The sequence below is a fragment of the Salmo salar genome, chromosome 14 (assembly GCF_965601325.2).
Source record: "Salmo salar chromosome 14, fSalSal1, whole genome shotgun sequence".
Lineage (NCBI taxonomy): Eukaryota > Metazoa > Chordata > Actinopteri > Salmoniformes > Salmonidae > Salmo > Salmo salar.
The window spans coordinates 102,272,235-102,282,140 of NC_138304.1; the positions used below are offsets into that span (position 1 = coordinate 102,272,235).

General features: G+C 45.1%; 1 pseudogene across 1 annotated transcript; it reads right to left on the minus strand.

The window, feature by feature from the left end:
* Position 1: 1 nt before the first annotated feature.
* Positions 2 to 8,835, minus strand: LOC106570690 (eukaryotic translation initiation factor 3 subunit I-like; annotated as a pseudogene). Its single transcript, XR_014380468.1, has 5 exons — positions 7,258 to 8,835; positions 4,878 to 4,935; positions 4,542 to 4,691; positions 2,341 to 2,468; positions 2 to 2,242 (listed from the first exon to the last, which is right to left on the minus strand). The product of XR_014380468.1 is annotated as a eukaryotic translation initiation factor 3 subunit I-like (transcript).
* Between the last annotated feature and the right edge of the window lie 1,071 nt (positions 8,836 to 9,906).

Sequence of the window (9,906 nt, forward strand, 5' to 3'; positions counted from 1 at the left end):
GTAGCAGCTCAATTTCCTTTTATTTTGGAGAATCAGTTTAAATACTCTGGAATAGTGAGGAAAAAAAAAGTGAACTCTTCCTATATCGTCAGCCAAACATTCCAGTTGGGCTATTTGTTGAAGAACAAATTATTGCGTGGCTTCCTTTCCACTTAATTCTGGAATCGTATCCCTGTTATCAGCTGATAAGATGGAGGGATGCATCACTGCTGGCCTCCAGCTCGGGGTCAAAGTGATGGGTCTTCTCCTCCACTGGAATAGCTAAAGACGAGAAAGAGGTCATCACATAGAGATTATCATTAAGTATTAAAAAGACAACTCCTCTACTTACATTTTTTGGTCATTTAGCAGACGCTCTTATCCAGAGCGACATACTTTTTTTTCTTTTTCGTACTGGCCCCCCGTGGGAATCGAACCCACAATCCTGGCGTTGCAAACACCATGCTCTACCAACTGAGCTACAGGGAAGGCCCTACTTCATTGTGTAATGGAAGTCACACTGCTTGCTGAGCGAGTACCACTTCCTGATTCAGCTCATACCAAGGTTTCCAACCCAGAACCTCTGCGCCCCCCCCCCCCAAAAGGGTCTTACCCGTCACCACAGAAAAACTAGCTATTCAGCAGCCTGCTTCACACTTGGATGGATAATAAAGTTATATTATTTAGTGCCTTTTGGACCTTACCTCTTGCCGTCGGGTCCGAAGTGACCCTGCCAAACTCCTCTTCGTAAGCTGCGTGGAAGAACCTTGCCTCGAACTTGCCGATCCTGGTGGTGACCTCCCATCACCACCTACACACACAGGGGTTAAAGGTCAGGTAACCCTAACCCCTTGACTTTTCCCATGTTTTGTTACATTGCAGCCTTATTCTAAAATTTTTTTTTTTTTTTTTGCTCAATCTACACACAATACCCCATAATGACTAAGCAAAAACGGGTTGACATTTTTGCAAATTCATTAAAAATACAAAACTGAAATCACGTTTACGTAAGTATTCAGACCCTTTACTCAGTACTTCGTTGAAGCATTGATTACAGCCTCGAGTATTCTTGGGCAGGACGCTACAAGCTTGACACACCTGTATTTGGGGAGTTTCTTGCATTCTTCTCTGCAGATCGGATGGGGAGCGTCGCTACACAGATATTTTCAGGTCTCTCCAGAGATGTTCGATCATGTTCGGGTCTGGCTGGGCCACTCAAGGACATTCAGAGACTTGTCCCGAAGCCATTCCTGCGTTGTCTTGGCGGAAGATGAACCTTTGCCCCAGTTTGAGGTCCTGAGCGGTTTGGAGCAGGTTTTCATCAAGGATCTCTCTGTACATTGTTCCGTTCATCTTCCCCTTGATCCTGACTTGTCAGTTATGTGCCTTTTACTGAGGCGTGGCTTCCGTCTGGCCACTCTACCATAAAGGCCTGACTGGTGGAGTGCTGCAGAGATGGTTGTCCTTCTGGAAGGTTCTCCCATCTCCACAGAGGAACTCTGGAGCTCTGTCAGAGTGACCATTGGGTTCTTAGTTGCCTTTCTCCCTGATTCCTCAGTTTGGCTAGGCGGCCAGCTCTAGGAAGAGTCTTGGTGGTTACAAACTTACTCCATTTAAAGGGTCTGAATACTTATGTAAATAAGGTATGTTTTTATAAATACTACATTTTCTAAACCTATTTTCGATTTGTCATTGTATTGTCTGTAGATTGGAGGGAAAAATAATTATCTATTTTAAAATAAGACCAACGTAACAAAGTGGAAAAAGTCAAGGGGTCTGAATACTTTGTGAATGCACTGGTCTCAAAAGTGACTGAGTGTCGTCGTACGTGGTCCATGATGGGGGGGATGGCAGCAGAGTTGACAGGTCTCTCTGTCTTGAAGGACTTGATGTGATCTAGAGTTGTAGAGTCAAACAACTGAGGTAGACAGACAGACAAATAGACAGACAGAGAGGGTTATAGTCAGCCAACTGTACCCTACCTTGAGTGCCACTCTGTGTGATCTTGTCACTCACTGTTATAACATGTCATGTTTGGCAATGAGGGTGAGAAGACAAGGACGGTAATGGAGTAAATAGGAGCACAAAACAGATCTGGGACCAGGCTGGAGCATCCATCCGTCCGTACCTTAGGAGCAGTCTTTAGAGGCTGTGTATTCCTTAGAGGAGAAGTCTTTAGAGGCTGTGATGACCATGGTCAGATCAGCGGAGGTCTGGATGTCGATCTGTTGTGTTCCTTCACTTTCTTCAGCACCTCTCCAGACTGTGACGACAAAGACAAGACTATCACGTGATACGTGTTAAGTCTACAGTTCATCTGCCTTCTGTGTTCCAGAAATGTGTATAAACTGGGGTGTGTACCTTGGCGCTAAACTGGTTGATCTCCCCGTTCTCGTGACCAGCGATAACAAGCTCTCCCAGAGGCCCCCAAACAGCACTGGTGATCTTAGACTCAGCACAGGGCACCGTCAGGTACGGCTGGTTGTCCTCTACACAGACACAGACAGCGAGAGAGAGTCAGGGTGTCAAATGTCTGTTTGCTGATGATCTGGTGCTTCTGTCCCCAACCAAGGAGTGCCTACAGCAGCACCTAGATCTTCTGCACAGTTTCTGTCAGACCTGGGCCCTGACAGTAAATCTCAGTTAGACAACAACAATGGTGTTCCAAAAAAAGGTCCAGTTCCCAGGACCACAAACACAAATTCCATCTAGACACCGTTGCCCTAGAGCACACATAAAACTATACATACCACGGGTAACTTCCATACAACTGTGAACGATCTGAGAGACAAGGCAAGAAGGGTCTTCTACTCCATCAAAAGGAACATCAAATTCGACATACCAATTAGAATCTGGCTAAAATACTTGAATCAGTTATAGAACCCATTGCCCTTTATGGTTGTGAGGTCTGGGGTCCGCTCACCAACCAAGAATTCACAAAATGGGACAAACACCAAATTGAGTCTCCACATGCAGAGCAGAATTAGGCTGATATCCGCTAATTATCAAATCCAGAAAAGAGCCGTTAAATTCTACAACCACCTAAAAGGAAGCGATTCCCAAACCTTCCATAACAAAGCCATCACCTACAGAGAGATGAACCTGGAGAAGAGTCCCCTTAACAAGCTGGTCCTGGGGCTCTGTTCACAAACACAAACAGACCCCACAGAGCACCAGGACAGCAACATAATTAGACCCAACCAAATGATGAGAAAACAAAAAGATAATTACTTGACACATTGGAAAGAATTTACAAAAAAAATAATTATATTTGTCCCTAAACAGAGAGTACACAGTAGCAGAATACCTGACCACTGTGACTGAACCAAAGTTAACTACATCTTTAACTATGTACAGACTCAGTGATCATAGCCTTGTTAATGAGAAAGGCTGCCGTAGGCAGACCTGGCTCTCAAGAGAAGGCAGACTATGTGCACACTGCCCACAAAATGAGGTGGAAACTGAGCTCATTGAATTGAAAGGGGTAGAGGGAGAGAGGGGATGGGTAGAGGGAGAGAGGGCGGAGAGAGAGAGAGGGGATGGGTAGAGGGAGAGAGGGCGTGAGAGAGAGAGAGGGGATGGGTAGAGGGAGAGAGGGCGTGAGAGAGAGAGGGGATGGGTAGAGGGAGAGAGGGCGTGAGAGAGAGAGAGGGGATGGGTAGAGGGAGAGAGGGCGTGAGAGAGAGAGGTACGGGGAGAAACATCCTCAGACAACTGATGGCTGTGAAACCAGATATATACATTCTGATCTGAAGGAATGGCATAAACAATACAGCTGACGCTCCAGAAAGCCCATTAGAAGGGAAGGTTGCTTTCACCTTCATCTGCAAACAGCAGTTTCTTTCTTTCCCGTCCCTTCAGTTGTGAAACCAATACGGTTAAGGTAAGGGCCTAGGGCAGGGGTTTTCAACTCATACCCCACGAGGTCCGGAGCCTGCTGGGTTTTCAGATCAAACTAGAATGCTATTTGGCCCTAAAAAGAGAGTACACAGTGGCAGAATACCTGACCACTGTGACTGAACCAAACTTAAGGAAATCTTTGACTATGTGCCGACTCAGTGAGCATAGCCTTGCTATTGAGAAAGGATGCCTCTCCTCCTCATTGGTTTTTAGGAGCATATACCCACGTCAGTGATTGAAAGATGAACTGAGGTCCACACTCCAGTTGGTGGTGGTAATGCACCTTAAAGTTGGTGGCAAACCACCATATAAAGTCCACAGAAGAAGAAGAGATTACTAGAAACTAACTTCCCAGTTTACCCTTTTTATCTGTGGATTCATTGTCAGAGTAGAGGACCTTGTGCATTTCAGGTAAAATAACAACCCAATGTTTATATCCCAGGACAAATTAGCTAGCAACAGCAAACTAGCTAGTTAAATTGCCATAAATGTTTAATGCTTTTCGACCTGTCAACCCCAAATTAATACAGTTGGTTTTGATATTTCAACCTGTGTGTCCTGATCGAGTCTGGTGTGGTCAGCATGTCAGAGAGATACACATGGTCGGATACAGTAACAGACCCACGAGTGAAAGAGACTAATCAGAAGTGTACACTACTTACCGATCTGCTGGGGGTCGTGGAGGTCGAAGTAGTTGAGGAAACACTGGTAGCCCATCTGCTTGTCTGTAGAGAACATGATGATGTTGTCACTGAAGTCAAAGCCACAGGTCCTCACAGCCGAGCTGGTGTTCAACATGGCTAGCTGTTTACCTGAGAGAGAGAGGACAGTGGGCATTATACCACACACAGTTACACGCTTACACACACACACGCCAGGAAGTTGTTCACTAAACCTCAGTCTCACACATTCAACACACGTATACGAGTAAACACAAAAACACACACAGACGTAACTAAAATCCGGCTTCTCCATCTTGTTTTCTCACTCACACGTACCCGTCTCACAGTCTACAGCTGTTGTCTGCTGATCCTGTCAGCACCTTCTTGGTGTCCCCTGAGAGCACGGTTAAGGACAACACTACACTTGTCCCCCGTAAACTCATGTTGCCCATAACTACCTTAGGGTTGCAAGCAGGACCTTAACCCCAGATTACCCACCCCCTGTAACCCCAACATAGGACCTTAACCCCAGATTACCTACCCCCTGTAACCCCAACATAGGACCTTAACCCCAGATTACCTACCCCCTGTAACCCCACATTACCCACCCCCTGTAACCCCAACATAGGACCTTAACCCCAGATTACCTACCCCCTGTAACCCCACATTACCTACCCCCTGTAACCCCACATTACCCACCCCCTGTAACCCCAACATAGGACCTTAACCCCAGATTACCCACCCCCTGTAATCCCAACACAGGACCTTAACCCCAGATTATCCACCCCCTGTAACCCCAACACAGAACCTTAACCCCAGATTACCCACCCCCTGTAACCCCAAAACAGGACCATAACCCCAGATTACCTACCCCCCGTAACCCCAGATTACCTACCCCCCTGTAACCCCAGATTACCTACCCCCGTAACCCCAAAACAGGACCATAACCCCAGATTACCTAACCCCAACACTCAATGACACCTATATAAACATCACATACAGTGCATTTAGACCCCTTGACTTGTTCCACTTTTTTACGGACAGCCTTATTCTAAAACGGATTAAACAAATGTTTTTCCCCCTCATTCTAGACATAACACCCCATAATGACAAAGATTAAACAGGATGATTAAAAAATAAACACCTTATTTACATAAGTATTCAGACCCTTTGCTATCAGACTCGAAATTGAGCTCAGGTTCATCCTGTTTCCATTGATCATCCTTGAGATGTTTCTACAACTTTATTAGAGTCCACCTGAAGTAAATTCAATTGATTGGACATGATTTGGAAAGGCACACACCTGTCTATATAAGGTCCCACAGTTGACAGTGCATGTCAGAGCAAAAACCAAGCCATGAGGTTGAAGGAATTGTCCGTAGAGCTCCGAGACAGGATTGTGTCGAAGCACAGGTCTGGGGAAGGGTACCTAAAAAAAAATGTCTGCAGCACTGAAGGCCCCCAAGAACACAGTGGCCTCCATCATTGTTAAATGGAAGAAGGGCCTTGGTCAGGGAGGAGACCAAGAACCCGATGGTCACTCTGACAGAATTCCAGAGTTCCTCTGTGGAGATAGGAGAACCTTCCAGACAGACAACCATCTCTGCAGCACTCCACCAATCAGGCCTTTATGGTAGAGTGGCCAGACTGAAGACACTCCTCAGTAAAAGGCACATGACAGCCCACTTGGAGTTTGCCAAAAAGGCACCTAAAGGACTCTCAGACCATGAGAAACAAGATTCTCTGGTCTGATGAAACCAATATTGAATTATTTTGCCTGAATGCCAAGTGTCACATCTGGAGGAAACCTGGCACCACTCATCACCTGGCCAATACCATCCCTACGGTGAAGCATGGTGGTGGCAGCATAGTGCTGTGGGGATGTTTTTCAGCGGCAGGGACTGGGAAACTAGTCAGGATTGAGGGAAAGATGAACGGAGCAAAGTACAGAGAAATCCTTGATGAAAACCTGCTCCAGAGCGCTCAGGAACTCAGACTGGGGGCGAAGGTTCACCTTCCAACAGGACAACGACCCTAAGCACACAGCCAAGACAACGCAGGAGTGGCTTCGGGACAAGCCTCTGAATGTCCTTGAGTGGCTCAGCCAGAGCCCGGACTTGAACCTGATCGAACATCTCTGGAGAGACCTGAAAATAGCTATGCAGCATCGCTCCCCATCCAACCTGACAGAGCTTGAGAGGATCTGCAGAGAAGAATGGGAGAAACTCCTCAAATATCACATTTATTGATTAAGCCCTTCTTACATCAGCTGATGTCACTAAGTGCTGTACAGAAACCCAGCCTAAAACCCCAAACAGGTGTGCCAAGCTTGTAGCATCATACCCAAGAAGACTCAAGGCTGTCAAAGGTGCTTCAACAAAGTAAAGGGTCTGAATACTTATGTAAATGTGATATTTCATTTTTTTTTATTTTTAATACATTTGCAAAATGTTCTAAAAACCTGTTTTTGGTTTGTCATTATGGGGTATTGTGATGTCATTATGGGGTATTGTGATGTCATTATGGGGTATTGTGTGTAGATTGATGGGGGGGGGGAAGACTATAATACGTTAAAGCCTTATTTTAAAATGTAACAAAAAGTGAAGGGCTTTAAACACTTTCCAAATGCACTGTACATGAACAGACGTGAACATATAACATACACAGATTATATAGTGGTAAATTGCACTGTTTGATGACCTAATGTAAAGGATACAGTCACAATCCACACACCACAAAGCTCCAGTATGTCCATTGTTAAGTGCCGAGTCGCTCCCCGTTCACAGAGTACCACACGTTTGCTACCTTTAAACAAAAATGACACATACTAAGATTCAGTTGTCAGATTTAGACAATCCCTCATTCTGTCTGACAAACATGGAGTGAATTAGGAATTAAATAAATGGTGGGTGAGAGACGATACTAGTATCTCAATATTTGTTCCAAGGCAAAAATGAAAACACAACGCAGAGCAAACTCTTTGGTCCTTTAAGAAACGTTATGTATGTAAAATATTGTCCGCTATAGCTTGGGGAAAAAATAAATACATGTGACAACACAAATGTTTGTTTCCAACATTAGGACTGTTTTCCTAAAGAAGTTGAATCCGCTTTGTGTTTCGTTTCCTTTCCTTTCCACGACACTAACGAGAACAGCAATACTGGTATGGTCCCGGCCCTATGAGTGACAGGTCTCGTTTCTACATACATGGCAACAGAGAAGATCAGGTCTCCCTCTGCAGTAGGGACGACCAGGGATGTTCTCTGTTTAGTGAGTCCTCCAGACCAGAGGCAGTAGGGATGACCAGGGATGTTCTCTGTTTAGTGAGTCCTCCAGATCAGAGGCAGTAGGGACGACCAGGGATGTTCTCTGTTTAGTGAGTCCTCCAGATCAGAGGCAGTAGGGATGACCAGGGATGTTCTCTGTTTAGTGAGTCCTCCAGATCAGAGGCAGTAGGGATGACCAGGGATGTTCTCTGTTTAGTGAGTCCTCCAGATCAGAGGCAGTAGGGATGACCAGGGATGTTCTCTGTTTAGTGAGTCTGCCAGATCAGAGGCAGTAGAGATGACCAGGGATGTTCTCTGTTTAGTGAGTCCTGCCAGATCAGAGGCAGTAGAGATGACCAGGGATGTTCTCTGTTTAGTGAGTCCTCCAGATCAGAGGCAGTAGGGACGACCAGGGATGTTCTCTGTTTAGTGAGTCCTCCAGATCAGAGGCAGTAGGGACGACCAGGGATGTTCTCTGTTTAGGGAGTCCTCCAGATCAGAGGCAGTAGGGACAACCAGGGATGTTCTCTGTTTAGTGAGTCCTCCAGATCAGAGGCAGTCAGTCGCTCAATCTTCTCGGTGTAACAGGATAACGGGCACGGAGCACAACGCAGTAACTATCCCTGGGCTGAGGTACGTTTTCGTCCCTGGGCTGAGGTACGTTTTCGTCCCCGGGTTGAGGTACGTTTTCTGAGTCGTATCTCGTGCCGGCTCCGCGGCGTCTTAATCTAAACAGAATTTTTATCCGACCCCAGTGCAGCCGTACGCAAGCGTAAGCAGTGGTGTAAAGTACTTAAGTAGTACTTTAAACTATTTTTACTTAGTAGTTTTTTGGGGTTAATTTACTATTTATATTTTTGCCTACTTTTACTTCACTACATTGCCAAAGAAAATTATACATTTTCCCTGATACCCAAAAGTACTTGTTACATTTGGACAGGAAAATTGTCCAATTCACACACTTATCAAGAGAACATCCCTGGTCATTTCTACTGCCTCTGATCTGGAGAACTCACTAAACAGAGAACATCCCTGGTCATTTCTACTGCCTCTGATCTGGAGGACTCACTAAACAGAGAACATCCCTGGTCATTTCTACTGCCTCTGATCTGGAGGACTCACTAAACAGAGAACATCCCTGGTCATTTCTACTGCCTCTGATCTGGAGGACTCACTAAACAGAGAACATCCCTGGTCATTTCTACTGCCTCTGATCTGGCAGACTTACTAAACAGAAATGCTTAGTTTGCAAATGATGTTGGAGAGTGCCTCTAGCTATCAAATCAAAGTTTGTCACGTGCGCCGAATACAACAGGTGTAGACCTTACAGTGAAATGCTGAATACAACAGGTGTAGTAGACCTTACAGTGAAATGCTGAATACAACAGGTGTAGTAGACCTCACAGTGAAATGCAGAATACAACAGGTGTAGTAGACCTTACAGTGAAATGCAGAATACAACAGGTGTAGTAGACCTCACAGTGAAATGCTGAATACAACAGGTGTAGTAGACCTCACAGTGAAATGCTGAATACAACAGGTGTAGTAGACCTCACAGTGAAATGCTGAATACAACAGGTGTAGTAGACCTCACAGTGAAATGCTGAATACAACAGGTGTAGTAGACCTCACAGTGAAATGCTGAATACAACAGGTGTAGTAGACCTCACAGTGAAATGCTGAATACAACAGGTGTAGTAGACCTCACAGTGAAATGCTGAATACAACAGGTGTAGTAGACCTTACAGTGAAATGCTGAATACAACAGGTGTAGTAGACCTCACAGTGAAATGCTGAATACAACAGGTGTAGTAGACCTCACAGTGAAATGCTGAATACAACAGGTGTAGTAGACCTCACAGTGAAATGCTGAATACAACAGGTGTAGTAGACCATACAGTGAAATGCTTACTTACGGGCTCTAACCAATTGTGCAAAAAAGGTATTAGGTGAACAATAGGTAAGTAAAGAAATAAAACAACAGTAAAAAGACAGTGAAAAATAACAGTAGCGAGGCTATATACAGACACCGGTTAGTCAGGCTGATTGAGGTAGTATGTACATGTAGATATGGTTAAAGTGACTATGCATATATGTGA